This window comes from Mustela nivalis (genome assembly GCF_964662115.1).
Source record: "Mustela nivalis genome assembly, chromosome: 3".
Lineage (NCBI taxonomy): Eukaryota > Metazoa > Chordata > Mammalia > Carnivora > Mustelidae > Mustela > Mustela nivalis.
This window is the reverse complement of record NC_139022.1, coordinates 83,161,514-83,181,675: the sequence shown is the minus strand read 5'-3', so window position 1 is coordinate 83,181,675 and position 20,162 is coordinate 83,161,514. Positions and strand designations below refer to the sequence as shown.

At 39.4% G+C, this 20,162-nt stretch overlaps 1 long non-coding RNA gene across 1 annotated transcript; it reads left to right on the top strand.

Annotated features, from left to right (window-relative positions):
• The first annotated feature begins 2,848 nt into the window (after positions 1 to 2,848).
• Positions 2,849 to 20,162, top strand: LOC309860985. Its single transcript, XR_014309710.1, has 3 exons — positions 2,849 to 3,013; positions 3,769 to 3,862; positions 20,126 to 20,162. It is a non-coding gene; the product is annotated as an uncharacterized lncRNA (long non-coding RNA).

The window sequence follows — 20,162 nt, the reverse complement described above, 5'->3', positions numbered from 1 at the left end:
AGATATCTCTAAATGAAAAATAGTAATAGTAAAACTTAATATAAAGTTTTATATAATTTTCTTTTTATATAATCTTGGTGTAGGGAAGGCATTTCGAGGTCTGACACCCCAAGTGAGTCTTGAAAGAGATTTGTTTAAAAAGCCTAAAAGTTCTGCATGACAAAACTTGGAGGAAACTTGGCAGCTCCTTCCACAGAAAATGTTTTCTTAAGTTATAAAGACAAGTCAGCAAGGCAACCCAATAGAACAGGCAAAGAATATTAATAGTTCACAGAAGACTGAATGTAGTTTTATACATATATTCAACTCAGTCAAGTGAAATTTATACTTAAATTGCTTTCACATTGATAAATGTTAGAAAGGCTTGGTGATGGTGTATGCCTCCCTGGAGAATACAGAAATGGAAATTTATATATCATTAGGCATGAAATTAATACAAATGAAGGGCAATTTAGAAATATCAAAATAAACCTCAAAATTACAAATACACATGTATATGCTTTGAAATATAAATCATCCCCTAAGTAACCTATATGATAGCCCGCAAATGAAAAGATGCCACATATTTTCCACACTAAATAAGCAAAAATAGAAAATACCGGTAGGAGTGTACAACAGAGGAACAGGAACTCTCACAGTGCTGATTTGGTGCAACTGCTTTAGAAACCAGTTTTCCATTACCCAGAAAAGTTGAACACTTGTATATGCTAAGACTCAGTAATTCTACTCCTAAGTATATACCTTAGAATAGCTCCATATATGTGCCAGGAAACACAAGAATCTTCATATAGGCAAAAAATAAAAAAGTAACAGTCAAAATGTTTCACAGAATGGATAAATTTAAGAGTAGAACTGAGCAGAGGTCCCTGGCTGGCTCAGTTGGTGGAATATGCGACTCTTGATCCCGGGGTTGTAAGTTTGAGCCCCCATGCTGAGTGTAGAGATAAATTAAAAATAAAATCTTAAAAAAAAAAAAAAAAGCCCTAAGCAAAAGAAGCCGGTTTCTGTAGAATGCCTACAGAAAAACCATTTACATAAAATTTAAAAAACAGGGATACCTGGGTAGCTCAGTCAAGTGTCTGCCTTCAACTCAGGTCATGATCCCGGAGTCCTGGGATTGAGTCCCACATTGGGCCCCTTGCTCAGCAGGGAGCCTGCTTCTCCTGCCTGCTGCTCCCCCTGCTTATACTCTCTCTCTCGCTCTCTCTCTTTCTTTCTCTGGCAAGTAAATAAAATCTTTAAGAAAAAATTTTTTAAGAACAGCTGAAACTAAAAATACATGAATAGGAGTGCATACATGTATAGTATAAAATTCATGTCTAATAGAAAATAAAGATGGTTAGGTCTTAGAGAACTGAGGATGCAATCATGATCAGTGAGTTGTGGCTAGAATCTTCAAATGGTACATAAATAAGTACTCATGTATATTTCACACATAACTTCATAACAAGTTGGTCTTTTGTAACAAAATTAGACCTGAACTAAAAAAGCAGGCAAGTTTCTGGTAACACTTGATGAGCTAGCCCCAGGTCATTTGAATCCAATATACTCAGGAACTAAAGACCCATGGGAATTTTGTTGTTCAACTTCTCAAGTATTCAATACTTTCTACATGGCCAGGTTATATACTACATTCACTTTCCTGGCAGCTTTACTGATAAACTTCGCTAAGTCTTTTATTTTTATATTTTCACTTTGAAGGCACATTTTCCAAAATAAAGTATAATTAAGATGTCTTCTTAATGCTTACTTCCTTATCATAGCTCAGACTTTCAAAAATTAAAAAAAAAAAGGGGGATGCCTGGGTGGCTCAGTGGGTCAAAGCCTCTGCCTTCTGCTCAGGTCATGATCCTGGGGTCCTGCGATCGAGCCCTGCATCAGGCTCTCTGCTCAGCGGGGAGCCTGCTTCCTCCTCTCTCTCTGCCTGCATCTCTGCCTACTTGTGATCTTTGTCAAATAAATAAATAAAATCTTTAAAAAAAAAAATTTAAAAAAAAACTCATTTAACTTCATTTAACTTCAAAAATTTAACTCTGAAGTCCCACTATATGAGAGAAGGAAGGAATCTTTTTTTTTTTCATGAACTTTGGGATTTTACAAGAATTTCTTTTTGTTATGCCTCATCCTTTTTGACAATTGTAGGCATGCACATTTTCTTGAAGGTTCTTAACATGAACTTTACTTGTACACCCAAGGATGTAGAATCAAAATACTTCCACTAGATGGAGCCATTTACCTAGATTAATCCTAGAGTATTAGTGCACCGTAGGAACATACATAGAAAGTGAGATTTTCACACCCAACATGTCATTTTTACATGAAAATAATCTTGAAAAAATTTTTTCTGAACGCGATTTTTAAATTTCTGTGTTATTCAGTGTTAAAACTCAGTGTTATTCTTCCTTAGAGCACAGGGAATTTTCACGAGGCTTCCTTAAAAGGAAGCTTCCTCAAAAAGCTTGTCAGTCCAGACATGACTTCTCAAACTTTAACATGCATACATGTTCCCTGACAGTCTTGTTCAGGAGCAGATCCCATTTCAGTAAGTATGGGTGGGGCCCATGAGTGCACATTTCTAATAGCTTCCCAGATGATGTCGCCATGCTTGTTTACAGACCTTACTTTGGGTTGGCAAGAACCTAGAGAATTTTTAGGAACCTAAAGTTTTCTTATGATAGGAGGGACTAAATGGTTATTCAGAAATGGTTAGGGGCTTTGTGTATCTTGTCTGCAGTGCCTGGAGCAATTCCTGAAACAGAAGTAGATGCCCAGTAAATGTTTGTTGAATGAGGACAGTGAGTGTTTTGTGTACAGTAAGTCATTTAATAATCTTGACAGTGTATGAAGTTGCTTCTTTCTTTCTTTTTCTTTTTTTAAAGGTTTTACTTATTGAGAGAGAGAGAGAGAAGCAGACTCCCCCACTGAGCCGGGCGCCTGATGTAGGGCTTGATTCCAGGATCCTGAGATCATGACCTGAGCCGAAAGCAGTCGCTTAACCAACTGAGCCACCCAGGTGCCCCAAAGGCAGCTGCTATTATTATTACTACTATTATTACTCCAGTTCACAGACAAAGAAACTGAAGCCCTATGTAGTGGAACTGGGATTTGAACTCAAGCACATAGTTGAACTTGTCAGTCTGGCTCCACGGCCTGTACTTTTAACAAAGTTACTATACTGCCACTCATTTTTAGTCAAGCCCCTCACCAACAAAGAGGCCCAAAGAGATAGAGACACTTACTGTCCAAAGGCTGTTGTAATGTATCACTTCATGGCCACTTATTCCTGACAAACTGGGGGTTTGCTATGCTGCTACATCGAGTCCCGACAATGGGAGTGGAGAGTGCGCACTGTCGGCACACAGACCTTTTCCCCACCCTCCGCGCTGGCGGACAGATTGGGTTGGGAAGGAAAGAAGAGATGTGCAACTAAGACCCACTGCACATTCATGAAGGAACAAGCGCCCCACAGCCCTTACCCCTTTACCTAATCTGGTTAAGTTTTGTAGTTTCATTGACCCAAAGAACGAACAATGATCCCAAATTAGAGATGACCAATAGACAGACGCTCCTTATGTGTTCCTTGGGACACAGCCACCTGGAATCATTTAACATCTCTCTCGCACTCTTGCGGGTGTTTTGCTGAGCCAGGATCCTGTGTTGGGCCATCTTTGGCTCACTATTGAGAATTGCTATTCCAGTTATATCATGTATTGTCAGAAGGAACTTTTACTTTATATTTATTTGCATTATTTTTTCCTGATCTTCTAGGGCTACCATTTGATCCCAGAGGCAAACTCAGTCAAAAGGATACAGAACTACCAGAAGTCGACCAGAAGTCACTCATTATTTAAAGAGTCATGGGGTGAGTTATACTCGTAAAGTTTACTCACTGTTACTGGAGCAAATTTCCTACAACGAATTCTACTTTATGTGCTTTCCAGGGGAAATGTGAACTTCCGTAGCTTTGCATTTAACACTGAATTAATACCCTGGTAAAAACATTTTTATGAACAAGTTTATGAAGATCCATGGATCCCTCAGAAAGTTCTTATCTTCTTCCTAGAAAACAGAAAAGTCAGAGCCAGTATAAATTAAAATTTCTATAAAACTTTTTCCCTACTTTTTATTTTTATTTTTATTTAATATTTATTTATTTATTTATTTGACACAGAGAGCGAGAGAGAGAGAGAGAGATCACAAGTAGGCAGAGAGGCAGGCAGAGAGAGAGGAAGGGAAGCAGGCTCCCTGCTGAGCAGAGAGCCCGATTCGGGACTCGATCGAAGGACCCTGAGATCATGACCTGAGCCGAAGGAAGCGGCTTAACCCACTGAGCCACCCAGGCACCCCTTCCCTACTTTTTAGATTGTTTTAGTTCCCTGTGATCCCTAGGTCGCTGGCCCATACATTCTCCTATCTTTTCTCCCATAATGAATAACTATTCTAGCTCAGTACTTTGAAGAAGTATTTACCATGTTAAAATTGTTTCCTTCTTCTGCTTCTTACGGGCCAAATCCAATTTTCACAAATTTCTGTGCCATCTGCCTCTTACAACATCTCCCAGCTCACACTCACCCTTGTCTTGAAGCTACCACCACACAGACATCATTGTGCCTCCAACCTGTGTGAAGTGAGGAATACCTTCTCATCCTCACACCATCTGTTCCTCCCATCTCTTCCTTTTGATTCACACGGCTTGCTCCTTTTGGTAATTCATATTTCAGCTCCCTGTGGGAGCCTCTCCTCACCACCCAATCCAACCTGCAAGTCATTTTCTGTCATATCTCAGGTTTACTTTTCAGCATCACTGGTTTAGTTCATCACGTCTCTCTGAATCTCCTTCAATCTTTGACAGTTACTCGGTCTTTTCCTTCTTTTTGCTGACCTTGCCCATTTTGAGGAGTATTTGGTATTTTATAGAATTTTATATTACACTTCCCAATTTTGGATGGTCTGTTTTTGTTTTAAGCTGGGGTTATGGTTTTTTGTTTGTTTGTTTGTTTCTATCAGTATGAACTCATAGATATTTGTTTTATTCTTTGGGTTATTATCTAAGGCTGCCACAATTTTTGCTCACATGGTTCCAGCTTTGATTACTGGGAACACTTTCAGGTTGGTTTCTGTGTACTTTTGGTATGTCCACACCCTTCCTTATTTTCATTTTTAGCACTTCCTTACTTTCTAGCACGAAGTGATGCCCCAGGCTCATCTTGTATCTGCTCCAGCCCTAGAATCAGCTATTCCTTCAAGGAACCCTATTGCCCTCATTGGAGAATGGAATTTAAAACCCAAGATCTGGGTGCTGGGTGGACTAACTGCTACCAGAACATAACCTTCCCTATGTCCTCTCAATGGACAGAGCAAGGAAATACATGTATATACTCTAACCCGAGTATACCCACGCATCTGTATTTATTTCTGTATCAGTATGTAAAAATGAACTTTATTTATAAATTTGTCCTGGCATCTGCAACTCTAATCCATCCTAGTCTTCCCTTTGGCTCCTGCCTTGCTTATGTATAACTTCTTTCTCCGAAAGTAATCACCCAGCCCAGTGAATTTACTTATTTGGTCAACTCCAGTAAACACATAAAGCAGTTTCAGAACTTCTAACCAGAGCCGCTGTGAGAAACAAATTTACCACCTCGAGAGCAGTGCTCGTGTATAGTTCTTTCTTTCTTGGGCCTTATCGTCCCTCGTCGGAACACCATGCCCTCCCCTTGTCCAGAGTTCAGCTCCTTTTTCCACGCCACACTTAGGTCTCTGTTACATTGACTTGTATCAATCTTCATTTCATACTTGGATTTCTGCCTCCCCCAACTTCTTGGTTGATTTTTTAAAAATCTGCCTCCAGTAAAAGTTCTATGGATTTTGACAAATGTAACAAATCATCTCTCCACCACCCCAGTATTATACAGAACAGTTTGATACCCTAAAAAAAAATTCCCCATGCAACAACTTCTTTGTTGGCAGCTACCCTCCTCTCCTCCAACCCTTGGCAGCCTTTGATCTGTTTGCCATTCTCATAGCTTTGCCTTTTCAATAACATCCTGGAATCCTACAGTATATAGCCTCTTGAGCCTGGCTTCTTTTACTTTGGCAAGAGCTTTTAAGATTCATCCATATTGCATGAATCGATGGCTCATTTCTTTTCACCGCTAAGGAGTACTCCATTGTATGAATATACTACAGTTTAATTATTCTTCCCCTTGTTGGGGAAAGTGTTGGTTGTTTCCAATTTGGGGAAATTATGGATAAGACTGCTATAAACCTGCACATACAGGTTTTTGTGTGAACATAAGGGATTTCCTTGGGTAAATATTAATGGGTAAATGTTGTTGTTTTAAGTCTTGAAGTTTGGGGGCAATTTGTTGCAGAGAAATTGATAATACTTCTTTCCTGAATCGTTTGAGAGTAAGTTGCAGATGTTGCTTTATCCATGAATGCTTCAATAGGTATTTCATAAAATACTCTCTTGCGTGACCACACGAAAGTGACCAAAATTATAATCCAATTTGCATGCTTGTTCAAATTTTACTCATTGCCCCAATGTCATTTATAACAAACTAAAATGTCCATATCACTCATAATATTCAGGCAAGTTCATTTCTCTTTGTATCCTTTAATCTGGAAAGATTCCTCAATCATAGTCTTTCATGATATTGACATTTTTGAAGAGGATAAACCAATCATTTTATAAAATGTCCCACAACTTGGGTTCATTTACTGTTTCCTTATATTGGATCAGAAATATGCATTTCTGGAAGGTGCCAGTATGTGCTGTTATTAATCATGTCAACTTTGATCTCTCTCTCTCTCTCTGTCTTTTCTTTTTAGAAAGCACATGAACTCACTCAAGAAAAATTTGAGATTTGCGCAACAACAACCTTCAGATTAGGGACCTTTAGTATTAGAGTGCTTTTATATATTTCTGGTGGCTGACAAAATTGTACTGATAATTTTATTTGAAGAGACAGAGGATGAGCAGGAGTAGGGGTGGTTGGGGAAGGTGCAGAGGGAGAAAGAGAATCTTAAACAGGCTCTGCGCCTAGTGCAGAGATAGAGCTGGGGCTCGATTCACAACACTGAGATCATGACCTGAGGTGAAATCAAAAATCCCATGCTGGGGTGCCTGGGTGGCCAGAGGGTTACGTGGTTTGTCTTCTGCTCAGGTCATGATCCCAGGGTTCTGGGATCAAGTCCCACATTGGGCTCCCTGCTCAGCGGGGAGTCTGCTTCTCCCTCTGTGCTCTCTCTCTCTCATTCTCTCTCAAATACAAAATAAAATCCTAAAAAAAAAAAAAAAAAAAAAGGAGGGGTACCTGGGTGGCTCAGTGGGTTAAGCCTCTGCCTTCGGCTCGGGTCATGATCTCAGGGTCCTGGGATTGAGTTCCGTATCCGGCTCTCTGCTTGGCAGGGAGCCTGCTTCCTCCTCTCTCTCTGCCTTCCTCTCTGCCTGCTTGTAGTCCTTCTCTGTCAAATAAATAAATAAAATCTTTAAAAAGAAAAAAAAAGAAGTCCCATGCTTAATTGAGCCAGGCAATTGATCTCTTAACTTAGGTCCTGTCTAGCACATTTCTCAAATATAAAGTTACTATTTTCCCCTTTGTAATTAGTAAGTATCTTATGGGCTAATACTGTAAAATTAGGCAAATATTGTTTCTCATTAAACTTTCACTCCTTCATCGCAGCATTTATTGATTCTCTTGAGTCTGTTATTATTATGCAGACTATGAAATTGTGTTCTTTAACATTTTTTAGTTGACCTTCTATAGTAAGGAGGGGCTTTCCTTTCTCACTTTTGTCCTTTTACGTACATTATGATTACTACTGTGTATGGATTTATCTATGCTTTATTTCTGTCCCAACTCTTTTCTATCCTTGACTTTTTGGGGAGAGATTGATTATACCTTTTTTTTCTTTCTTTAATGTCATTTTTTTCTTGTTAGTTTGAAAGTTATATTCTTTTACGGTGATTTCAGCTATGTGAACATTCCTACCTAATATGTCACTCAATGCTGTCTACAATTAACCAGTATTTTTTTTTTTTTTTTGAAACAGTGCCAGGGCCTTAGACTGTTGTAACTCTGGTCGTCACCCTCTCCTACTTATGGGCCATTATTGAATCTTACTTCAGTTCCTGCTCTTTTTTAAAAACTCTATATAAAGTATACATTATATTTACTTTTATATTTTACTTTTGTTTGGGTTTATCCATATATTTGCTATTTTCTTTCCTTATCATTTCTTTTTGTATCTCAAATCTTTTGTCTAAAGTCAATTTTTATATGCCTGAAGTATATACTTAAGAATTTCCTTTAGTTTTACTAAACTCTGTTCTTGCTTGTCTGAAAAAAAAAAAAACACTCTTAATTTTGTTTTCTTTCTCGAAAGGATATTTTGGCCTGGTTTAATTCTAGGTTATTTCTTTTTTCTTAGAACATTAAAGATATTATTCTACCCTCTTGAGCTGTACACTGTTGAGACAGCAATCTATGAGGCAAAGCAGCACTGGGGTAGGTGATCTGTTCTTGTCGTTTTTTTTTTTTTTAAGATTTTATTTATTTATTTGTTAGAGAGAGAGAGAGTGCAAGCACATGCAGACAGAGTAGCAGGAAGAGACAGGGAGAGAAGCAGGCTCCCTGCTGAGCAAGGAACCCGATGTGGGACTCAATCCCAGGACACTGGGATCATGACCTGAGCCGAAGGCAGCCGCTTAACCAACTGAGCCACCCAGGTGTACCTCTGTTCTTGTTTTTAAGATCTTTTTTTGTCTCTGGTGCATGTTTCACCGAGATGAATCTGCATGTGGAAATATTTATCATTTATCCTTCTTATAATGCACTGGACTGGCTAAGTCAGAAGATAAATGTCTATTAATAATTTTTATACATTCTCTTTGTTAAAATTAATTACTTTATTTTTTTAATTGAAATATAGTTCACACACTTACATTAGTTTTAAGTGCACAACATAGTGATTCAACGTCTCTATATGTTTTGCTGTTCTCACCACAAGTGTAGCTGCCCTCTGTCACCGTACAGCACTGCTACGATATCATAGACTCTATTCCCTATGCTGTAAATTTCATCCCTGTGATTTATTCATTCCATAACTTCAATCCTGTGTCTCCCACTCCCATTCAACCATGTCTTCCATTCATATAGTAGCCCATTCTCTCTTAAAATATTGAAACTTCTCTTTCTTTATTTTTTAATCCCTTATTTACTTCTGGAACTGCCCTTAAATGTTTGTCAGAACTTGCTCCATCGTCTCTACCTTTTAATATTCTTTTCCTATTTTTATCTCTCACTGTCTTCAGAGATTTATCTTTCAAATCACTAATTCTAGCTTTAATTCTGATCTGCCATTTAATCCTCCTGTTGAGTTTTTTCCTAAAATTTTCTAAAATATTTTATTTATTTATTTGAGATAGAGAGAGCACGTGCACAAGAGCAGTGGGTGGGGAGTGGGTGACAGGGAGGCAGGGGGCTGGAAGAAGAATCTCTGACAGCCTTCAGGCTGAGTGTAGGACCTGAAGGGGGTTCCTTCTTATGACTCTGAGATCATGGCCTGAGCTGAAACCAGGAGTTGGACACTGACTGAGCCACCAGTCGCCCCGGCCTCCCACTGAGTTTTAAGCTTTAATAATTATAGCATTGACCAAAATTCTAGCTGACTCTTCAAAATTTGGTCATTTTACATAGTCTCCAATTACTTGCTCATTATTTTCAATCTTTTTTTGCTTTTAAACATACTCATCATAGTGGTTCGTAATTTGCCTCTGATAATTTCAGTATCTGAACATATTGTTTGTCTGACTCTGGTATCTCTGTTACCTCTATCACTTATGGTGCCTGATTTGCTTGTGTTTTGTGATTTTTAACTTTGCTCTCATATTCCTTGAAGTTTTATTCACAGAAATCCTTGACCCAGGGACTTAAATTATTGTCCCCCAGAGAGGATTTTTTAAATTTCTCTTATTTATTAGAGAGAGAGGCATGATCAAGGGCAAGAAGCAGACTCCCCCCTTAGCAGGGAGCCTGAGGACCTTGATCCTCAGATGCTGAGATCCCGACCTGAGCGGAAGATAGACTCTTTACAGACTGAGCCTCCCAAGTGCCCCACCCCAGAGTGGTTTTTATTTTCCTCTGCTACTTTTTTGGCAGGTAAGTCGCCCAGGGCCACTGAAATAAGTTCTCGGCTTGAGGTGTTTGTTTGTTTGTTTGTTTGTGTTTTCAAATAGCATGAATCCAGACTACAAATTCATATAAGTGCTAGCTTGTGTTGATTTTTGCAGAGATTTGCTTTCTCCATCCACTGTGAAGGTCAGGATCAGCAAGTCTCTTTGCTCTTCCCTTCTTTACAGTAGATTTGTTTCCAGCTCACCTTTACCTTGATAACATTGTCTTTGATGTCCCAAATTATGATAAAGGTGATGTTGTAAATCAGTAACAAAATGAAAATTTAGTAAACACTTGTGTGATAACTTGAAGAAAACTCAGATCCCTATATCATGCCTTAAAATATATTCTTAGGAGATTAAAGATTTGAAAATGAAACGTGAAATCGGGGAAAGATTCTAAATGGACTCTCTATGTTCGTTCTCTCCTGAAGCAGCTTAACAATTTGGCAGAAGTGAGGCAAATTTGGTCAGTAGAGAGCCTTCAGGGTAAGGATCACTGACAAGACAGAAGTTTTGGATTTCATGGTGTCAAGCAGGTGATATCCAGGGGCTTATCTATTGCTGCATGACAAACCACTTCAAAACCTGGTGGCTTGGGGGCTCCTGGGTGGCTCAGTGGGCTGGGCCTCTGCCTTCCAGTTAGGCCCTGATCCCGGGGTCCTGGGATTGGCCCCCGCATCGGGCTCTCTGCTTAGCAGGGAGCCTGCTTCCCCCTCTCTTTCTGCCTGCCTCTCTGCCTACTTGTGATCTCTCTCTCTGTCAAATAAATAAATAAACTCTTTAAAATAAAACAACAACAACAAACAAACCTGGTGACTTAAAACAACAGCAGTCCTCTATTTTGCCCATTAGTTTTAGCCCAGGAAAGGAAAATTGATACCACGGAAATCAGCAAATGCTGCAAATCAAGGCGTGCTCCCTTCACCCAGAGCCCAGTGTTAAACATTTACCAGCATACTACTGCTCCAGGGTAAACTAAGATTAGAGAAAAAGGACAATGCCCCCAAGGGTCAGAGAGACTGTGCTCAGAGAAGTTACCTAAATAATCTGCCTATCCCATGAGGCAGATCCTTGTAACCAATGCCTGCATTCACTCCCAGGTGAGCAGGCACTCCTATTTGAAGTGAGGAAATGCATTCCAACTATGAAGTTCAGTTCAGTTCAGACCTGCACCTATGAATAGCAGCAGAAAACTAAGATTCTGGGAAACTAAAAACCAAGAACGTGAAGGAGAACAGCAAATTCAACGAACAGAACTACCCTGGGATAAACTATAGAGTTCTGGAAATAGTTAATATCACATAATAACACATGGTTAATAGCCTCAGAGTTAGTTGAAAGCACATCACACCCAAAAAAGAGACAGCTGTTATGAAACATGATCAGAATTGATGAAAAATTTAAACTATGATTGCTAAATCTAAGAGTTGGGCCAAATATGCAACAAATGAGTTGGAAAACTGAGTTGAGAAAATTCTTCCAAAATGGTATGCCCCCCCGCAACCAAAAAAGTCAGAAAAAAGAAGAAAGAGAGGGAGAAAAGGAGGGAAGGATGGGATGGAAAGAGAGAGCATGAGAAGAAAGGAAGGAAGGTAGGAAAGAAGGGAGAAATGAAAGAAAGAAGAGAGAGGGGGCGCCTGGGTGGCTCAGTGGGTTAAAGCCTCTGCCTTTAGCTTGGGTCATGATCCCAGGGTCCTGGGATAGAGCTCTGCTTTGGGCTCCTTGCTCAGTGGGAAGCCTGCTTCTCCTTCTCCCTCTGCCATGCCCCCCAGCTTGTACTCTCTGGCTCGCTCTCTCCATCAAATAAATAGATAAACTCTTTAAAAAAAAAAAAAAAAAGAGGAAGAAAAGAGTTCCCAGAACCAAAAAGGAGCATGAAAAGAAGGGGCCTATTAAATGCCAGGGAGAATTAATGCAAAATTATCCTTTGAAGGTATTCAAGTATTAACATGACAAAGAAAATTTAAGTCTTTTCCTGCCTCTGTTTTTAGAAGCCACCCGTAAATAATTTGAAGAATGAGAAACAATAATGCCAACTCTATATCTGGTGAAACTAGAAGGCATCTGAAGCTAAAATAGAAAGGAATACTGCCAGTCTGGCAAAGGTCAAACAGATGCAGGGAAGTTTGGAGCCCAGAGCTCCAGAGAGGAGGAAAAGCCAGTAGAAACCACCACTCCCAAGTAAAGTACATCACTTGAGGTGAAAACCGATAGTCGGATAGTCCGTCTTTAGCAACAATGGAATGAGGAGGTGGGAACTTCTCTGGAATCAGTTTGTTACTGAGAAAAAGCTAAGGAAGTTGATTTAAGCAAGAAATATCATAGACTAATCATATTTTTCAGGAAATAGTCTAGAATTGAGGGAGGAGAGAGAGGGAGAGGACTGCGTTGTGTCAGTCCTCGGTGCAGACCTCAAGTAGGCTACAGAGAAGCGAAATCTCAAGGAGCTGATGCACACACACAACTCTGTGTTATGAGGAGAGTTTCTTCTGATCATGAAGGCAGTCTTAGCCTTTCTCACACAAAATTCCAGTAAGTTACTGTCTAAATAGCTTGTTTAAAGCTGAATAAGTTAAGAGAAAAAAGAAAGAGCTATCACAGAAACAGTGGGAAGAGACAAGAAAGAGTAGTGGCGGGGAGGGGAATCAGGCAATAGAAATGACATGAAGAATTCTCACCGTTGGAGCAATTAAAAACAGACAAGACAAATTGTCATGAATTAAGTTTTAAAATTGGGTCTCTATTAAATTCATCTGTTTAAAATAAGAGCATCAGGCAGAAATATTTAAGGGAACATATGATAAAAACATGAAGACAAGTTCTTCATGTTGTGACACAAGATAGTTGGGCTCAGTGAGAAGTGGAAAGAAAAGAAAAATGGTAGAGAGGCACCTGGCTGGCTCAGTTGGTAGAGGACATGACTATGGATCTTGGAGTCCCAGTTTGAGCCCCATCTTGGGTATAGAGATCACTTTTTAAAAGTTAGAAAAAAAAATTGTGGATAAGAACATGACATTGGAAGCCCACAATGGAAAATAGGCTTTGCTGAAAGCACAATGAGGTAGTTACACAGAGGATAGGTTAAAAAAAAAAAAAAAAAAAAAAAGAACAAAATGAAAAAGCAACATTGTTATTTTGGAAAACAAGGAAAAGAAAAGCTATGTATGCAGGACTAGTGTTTGTCAGTCTAAACACTGAAATAAAATAGTTAAGATATCATTCAAATAACATTTAAGAAGTATCTGAGATATAATTCAAAAGAATATTCCAGTAACCAAAGACTTACACCAACTGACTGAAGAGACACAACATATCATTGGCCAAACCTATTTGCTAGATACCAAAATTTGTTCTCCCCTTCTTCCAAAGAGCTGGCCATATGGCTGGAATCCTTGCATCAGTATTGGTGTAGAGTTCTCCTATGACCTGACATATGTTGCAGACAGTTACCCTACAGAGAACTAAACCTGGTCTCGTTATCATAATAATTTAGCCTATCTCAACAGACTCAGAAAAAATGAATGTGGAACATTTATAGGAAGAAATATTATAATATATTTGTTTGCCTTCAAAGAAAAATAGATAACCTTTTGAACAGACAGGTTGAAAAAATAATGTAAAAAAGGAAAAATAATTCTGGCTAGCTTCAGATTTCTCCACAGGATATTTCCTACTAGGAGAGAGTAGAACAACCCTATACAATCGAAGAAATAAAACCTGACACAATAACTGCACACAATTGAAGTAATCAAATAGTCATTGAAGCAAAAAAGGTAAGAGGAGAACATTTTACTTTTGTTCTATTTTGAAAATACCTTCGGTGGTGACATTTGTATTTTTTCTAACCAAGCATCCACTGGATTCTGGTACTTCTGGTTCTTGCCCTAACTCCCAATCCTAGTTTGACCACCATTTTTTTTTTAAGATTTTATTTATTTATTTGACAGAGAGAGATCACAAGCAGGCAGAGAGGCAGGCAGAGAGAGAGAGAAGGAAGCAAGCTCCCAGCTGAGCAGAGAGCCCGATGCAGGGCTCGATCCCAGGACCCTGAGATCATGACCTGAGCCGAAGGCAGCGGCTTAATCCACTGAGCCACCCAGGCGCCCCTTGACCACCATTTTTAAATATCTGGGAAAAAAATAATTTTGATTTGTTTCTTCTCTTTTAATATTTAAGTTCGTATCTACTTTTATTTTATTTTATTATTATTATTTTTTTAAGTAGGGTCGATGCCCCATGTGGGGCCTAAGCTCACAGGTCTCAAATCAAGACTTATACGCTCTACCAACCAAGCCAGCCAGGCACCTTATAAATATATATATATTTTTTGAAATGGGTAGTACTTCTACATAGAATAATACTCAAAAGGTGTAAAAGTCAGCTTCTTTTAATTCCTATTATCTAGTTCCTTTCTTCAAAGATAATTACAGTGGCTTTTGGGTCTTTTGGATTAAATTCAAAGGCAGGCATGGTTACCAGTTTCTTATATATCCTTTCCAGGATAGGAAATGTACACATAAGAAAATACTCATAATAGACATAGATTATGTATCTATGTATAAAACATTTATGTATACATATAAATGTGTACATATGTTTGCATGTATGTATACAGTTTTCCTCAAGATTTTTTCTTAATTATTTTAAAAAAAGATTTTGTTTATTTATTTGGCACAGAGAGAGAGAGTACAAACAGGGGGGGTAGCAGGCAGAGGGAGAGAGAGAAGCAGGCTTCCCACTGGGCAGGGAACCTGATGTGGGGCTCCATCCCAGGACCCTGGGATCATAACCTGAGCTGAAGGCAGACACTTACCTGACCGAGCCACTCAAGCACCCCTAAGGTTTTATTCTTAAATAATCTCTGTATCCAGTGTAAGGCTTGAACTTATAACCCTGACATCAAGATTACTCACTATATCGTCTGAGCCAGCCAGATGGTATAGGTTTTTCTATTTATTATTTTTTTTCTATTTATTAATATATCTTGATGAATCCCCATAACCACCAATACAAGCACATGCACCTGAAAAAACAAAGAAAGAAAGAAAGAAAGAAAAACAAGAAAAGACACCACAAAAAGCAGTTAGTAGCTGTTTTTTACAACATATAAACTACTTAATCTAAAGGGTATATTTGTGAATAATGGAGGAAAGAAGAAATATAATGAGATTACCCAGAAGGTAATGGTTTAGCAGCTTTCTTTTTTTGGAGGAGTTATACTTGAAGACAGCTTGAAGAAAGAATTGGGTTTAGCTCACATGTGGGAAGTGGGAAGAAAAAAAATAACATACATCTTCTGGACCTAATGAAAAAAAAAAAAACAACAACAACTAATTGGTGACAGTTTGTTCTTAAAACTGTATTTAAAAAGCATATTAAGGCAGACGTCATCTAGTGAAGTTGTGAGGCTAGAAATGAAATTTTATTTTGTCACCTTTCAATCTGGCCTGTTTGGCCCAGTCCAGTGGCCTCCTTGCAAATAGTTCATCAGAATTTAGTGGTCTTAAGGATTTGATAGAGAATATTCCAAGACCACAGACTGCTTTGGTTGTCTGTTCCCTCTGCCGTCAGAAGTGACTGGTTTTTAATACAATGACCAGACATCCTGTTTAGCGTGGGACAGCTCTAGATTTTGCCTGGAATCTGAGTTTTGGACACTTACATTTTTTGCATGTTTCAGAACTGACTGTGAGGAGAGAAAAGAGTTTTTTTCAAAGAATTAGATATAATTACATTAGTTTGAGATTTTTATGGGATCCTTAGTAGTTCGCCTTCATAATCATTCAGAAAACCTGGTTTGGAGAGACGGTAACCAAGGGGCTTTCTGAGGAACACCAGACCATGAGTTTAAAAAAAAACCAAACACAAATAAAAGCCCTTGTTGGATGAGTTTAAATTTCATCCTTGACTAGTATTTTTTTTTTTTTGACCTCTTGTGTTTCTTTTTTTTTTTTTTTTTTTTTTTAAAGATTTTATTTATTATTTATTTGACAGAGAGAGATCACAAGTAGTCAGAGAGGCAGGCAGAGAGAGAGAGGAGGAAGCAGGCTCCCTGCTGAGCAGAGAGCCCGATGCGGGACTCGATCCCAGGACCCTGAGATCATGACCTGAGCCGAAGGCAGCGGCTTAACCCACTGAGCCACCCAGGCGCCCACCTCTTGTGTTTCTTGAGGACTCCCCTACCTTCCTTCATTAAGAGTTTGTTCATGTCACTGTTAACAGTAGTTTACCATCCACTAGTTGTTTGACCTTGGCAATCTATTTAATCTTCTAGAGCATATTGTCTCATCTATAAAGTTGGGATCGTAGCAGTAGTGGTTTCATAGGGTCCATGTGGGGACTTAGGCAGGTGATACATGAAAGGGGCATTTCCCATGCAGAAAAACACAATTGCACATGCAGTTAAGGAGACTTTTTCCAACTTAGGGACCACGGTCCTATTAGACTTATTAGCTGCAAAACTAGAAACACCCTCCTGAAGCTCCAGTTTCACTCTGGATCCCTTTCCTCTACTCAAGGACCACATTTCCACCCTTCTCTCCTCTTTCCTTCTCTTTGGCTCATCCTCTCTGGCATCTAAGCATGACTTACTACCACTCATCTTAACTCTTCCCCTTTCATCCTAGGTCCCTTCAATATCTACCTACCTCACCCTTCCCTCTCACAGCAAAACTTCTTGAACAAGTTGTCTTTACTTGTGGTCTTTACTTCCCTTTCTCTCTTCAACCCGTTATAATCGTATTTATATCTTCGGCACGTCAGAGAAGGCTGGCTTGCCACGACTCCTCCTTCCATCCCTAAACCTGCTGGTCATTTCTCAGTGTTTGTTATCCACTGACCAGTTTTTGTTTTGTTTTGTTTTTTAAAGACTTTATTTATTTATTTGAGAGAGAGACAGTGAGAGAGAGCATGAGCGAGGAGAAGGTCAGACAGAGAAGCAGACTCCCCATGGAGCTGGGAGCCCGATGCGGGACTCGATCCCATGACCTGAGCCGAAGGCAGTCGTCCAACCAACTGAGCCACCCAGGCGTCCCTTGTTTTAAGATTTTATTTATTCATTTGAGAGAGAGAGAAAGAGTCAGAGAGAGCACAAACAGGGGAACAGGCAGAGGGAGAGGGAGAAGCAAACTCTTTTGCTGAGCCAGCCGGGAGCCCAGTGTGGGGCTCAATCCTATGACCCTGGGATCATGACTTGAACCAAAGGCAGATGCTTAACCATCTGAGCCATCCAGGCACCCCATCCATTGACCAGTCTTAAAACATTCTCTTGGCTTCAATGTTTTCCCTTTTTCCTGGTGCTTCTACTTTGCTACTCTTCCTTCATCTCTATTGCTGGCTCAGTTCCTTCTCCTAACTGAAAATGTAGAAGTGCCCTAGAGCTTTTTGTTCAGCTCCCCGCTCCTGTCCTTTCTGTCTGTGATCTCATCCATATTTGTTGATGACCCTCAAATTTACATCTTCAATCCAACCTGTGTCCTAAGTTCCAAAATCATGCATCCAATTGTCTGATATACATTTCCCCTTGGATTTCCAGTAGGGCCCTCAAACCTAACAAGGCCAATCAGAACCCTGAGTCTTCCTTTCTTCGAAACAGCTGCTTTTCATATCCTTTCTATCTTTGTGGCACCCTTTTACATCTGAGTTCTCAGGCACAGCTGCTGGGATTATCTTTGATTTCTTTCTTCCCCTCACACCCCATGTCCACTCCATTAGCAAATTCTGTCAGCTTCACAATCAAAATAGATCTTAAGCCGGATTGCTTCTTCTTCTCACTTCCGCTCTGTTGACTAGTCCTTGCCACTGTCTTCTCTTATCAGGACTTCTGCATCTGTCTTTTCAGTGACCTCCCCTTTACCACCAATTCCTCTTCACCCTTTTGCACAGAGCAGTCAATGTGATCTTGTAAAACATAAATCAAGTATCTCTGAAGCTTGAAAACCCTCTCTTGGCTTCCTATTTCACTTAAGACTATAAACCAGCCTCGCCACCCTTGACTCTGCTTTCCTCTCTGACTTCATCTCTGATCTTCTCCCTTTTGATCACCACTCCAACCATGCTGGTCTCCTTTCCACTTATTTGAACACATGAAGCTCATTGCTAACTCTGGGCCTTTGCACAGTTTGATCCTTCAATGTGGACCTCTCTGCAGATGTTTGCAAGGCTGTTTCCTTTGGGTCATTCAGGTCTCTGCTCAAATGTCACTTCCTTATAGACGTCACTCTAGGTGAAGAAGTCACCACTCCCCACCACAATCTATCCCAATTATATGTCATAGCATGTATCACTATTCAAAAGGTTCTCATTTATTTATATCCTTGTGGTCTGTCTGCCCACACTGAGTGCAACAAGAGTAGAGAAGTCATGTGCTTTTCACTGTTGGATCCCCAGTGTTTAGAAGCAGGCCTAGCTTAATATAGGTGTTTACTAAATGTTTGATACATAAATGGTTGGGTGGAGCTCCCTCCCCTCAGTTGTCCAGGAAACTCAGGGACTATTCTTCTCACTAGTACTTAGTGCTACTGCTAAAATCTAGTGCCACGCGTGAGGCTTCAGCTGATCTCCAGAGGAGACCAAGCCCATTCCTCTATTCTTAGCTGATCCAAAGGTGCCTCTTTTTGTGGGTTCCTATGGTTACAGTTCCTGACACTCTGTTCTTCCAATTCCCATATACAGCTAGCTCCTAAGCTGCTAGCCGATCCCAGAAGTGCTAAATTTTAAAAGTTGCTCTGGATTCTGTTATCCCAGGGACCCAAAGACCTCTAATGGAAGAAACTCCCTGTGAATCAAGGTCAATTTCCTGTCACTATCTTGAAAAGAAGGAAAGAGAGAAAGAGGTAGGGGGGAGAGAGAAAAATGAAAAAGGACAAATTGAATTCCTTTGAGGTTAGCCTGAACAGTGATTTGTTCATTTTTTACTCAGTAAATCTTTATTGATTGTCAACTATACACCAAGTACTCTTCTATGCTTATTATTTTATCATTGTCATCATCTCTATTGTCTTATTTCTTATATATCTATATTAGATTGTGAATGTTGTAAGAGCAGAGATGGTCTTTTCATGGTGTTAAGTGCCCAGTTATTGTCTCTTGCTTGAATCAATGAGAAGAGAAGGTTAATGAAAGACCTAGGGAAGATTTGCCTGGTTACATTTATATTCAAATGAAAACAAAGAACAGTGATTGCTCTTTAAATCGTACTATATTATTACATTACACTTGATTTTAGCCAAAAGCCCGAAAAGCGATTATGTTATTACATTAGAATATATTTTAGATGTTTAGTAATTGCCATAATCTCACCATCTCAACACATATTTTCCATTTTCTTTTGATTTTTGTCCATTTATATGTGTATTTGTACACCCTTAAAAATTTAATGTATCTCATGTCATCTTCTGCCTTTCCACTTAACATTAATGAAAACATCTGCATGTTTAAAAATTATTGTATCTTTATGACTTTCTGTAATCAATTTTTCTTTTCTTTTTAAAAATTAAAGTTTTTTTTTTTTAAAGATTTATTTATTTATTTGACAGACAGAGATCACAAGTAGGCAGAGAGGCAGACAGAGAGGAGGAAGCAGGCTCCCTGCTGAGCAGAGAGCCCGATGCGGGGCTCGATCCCAGGACCCTGGGATCATGACCCAAGCCGTAAGCAGAGGCTTTAACCCACTGAGCCACCCAGGCGCCCCACTTTTTAAAAATTAAAAAAAAATTTTTTTTTAAAGTAATCTCCACCCCCCAGTGTGGGGCTCCAACCCATGACTCCAAGATCAGGAATTGCAGGCTCTGCTGGTTGAGCCAGGCAGATGCCCCTATCCTGGGTTTTTTGGTGTGTTGTGTGTGTTTTTTTAAAATTTTGAAACCTGTGTTGGGTTTCTTGTGATCCTGAGCACCATAAAGCCCTGAAAAACCTGTCAGGTGTTTTGTGTTTCTTTTACAGACAGCTGATAAGAGGGTCTATTGAAAAGTACATCTCA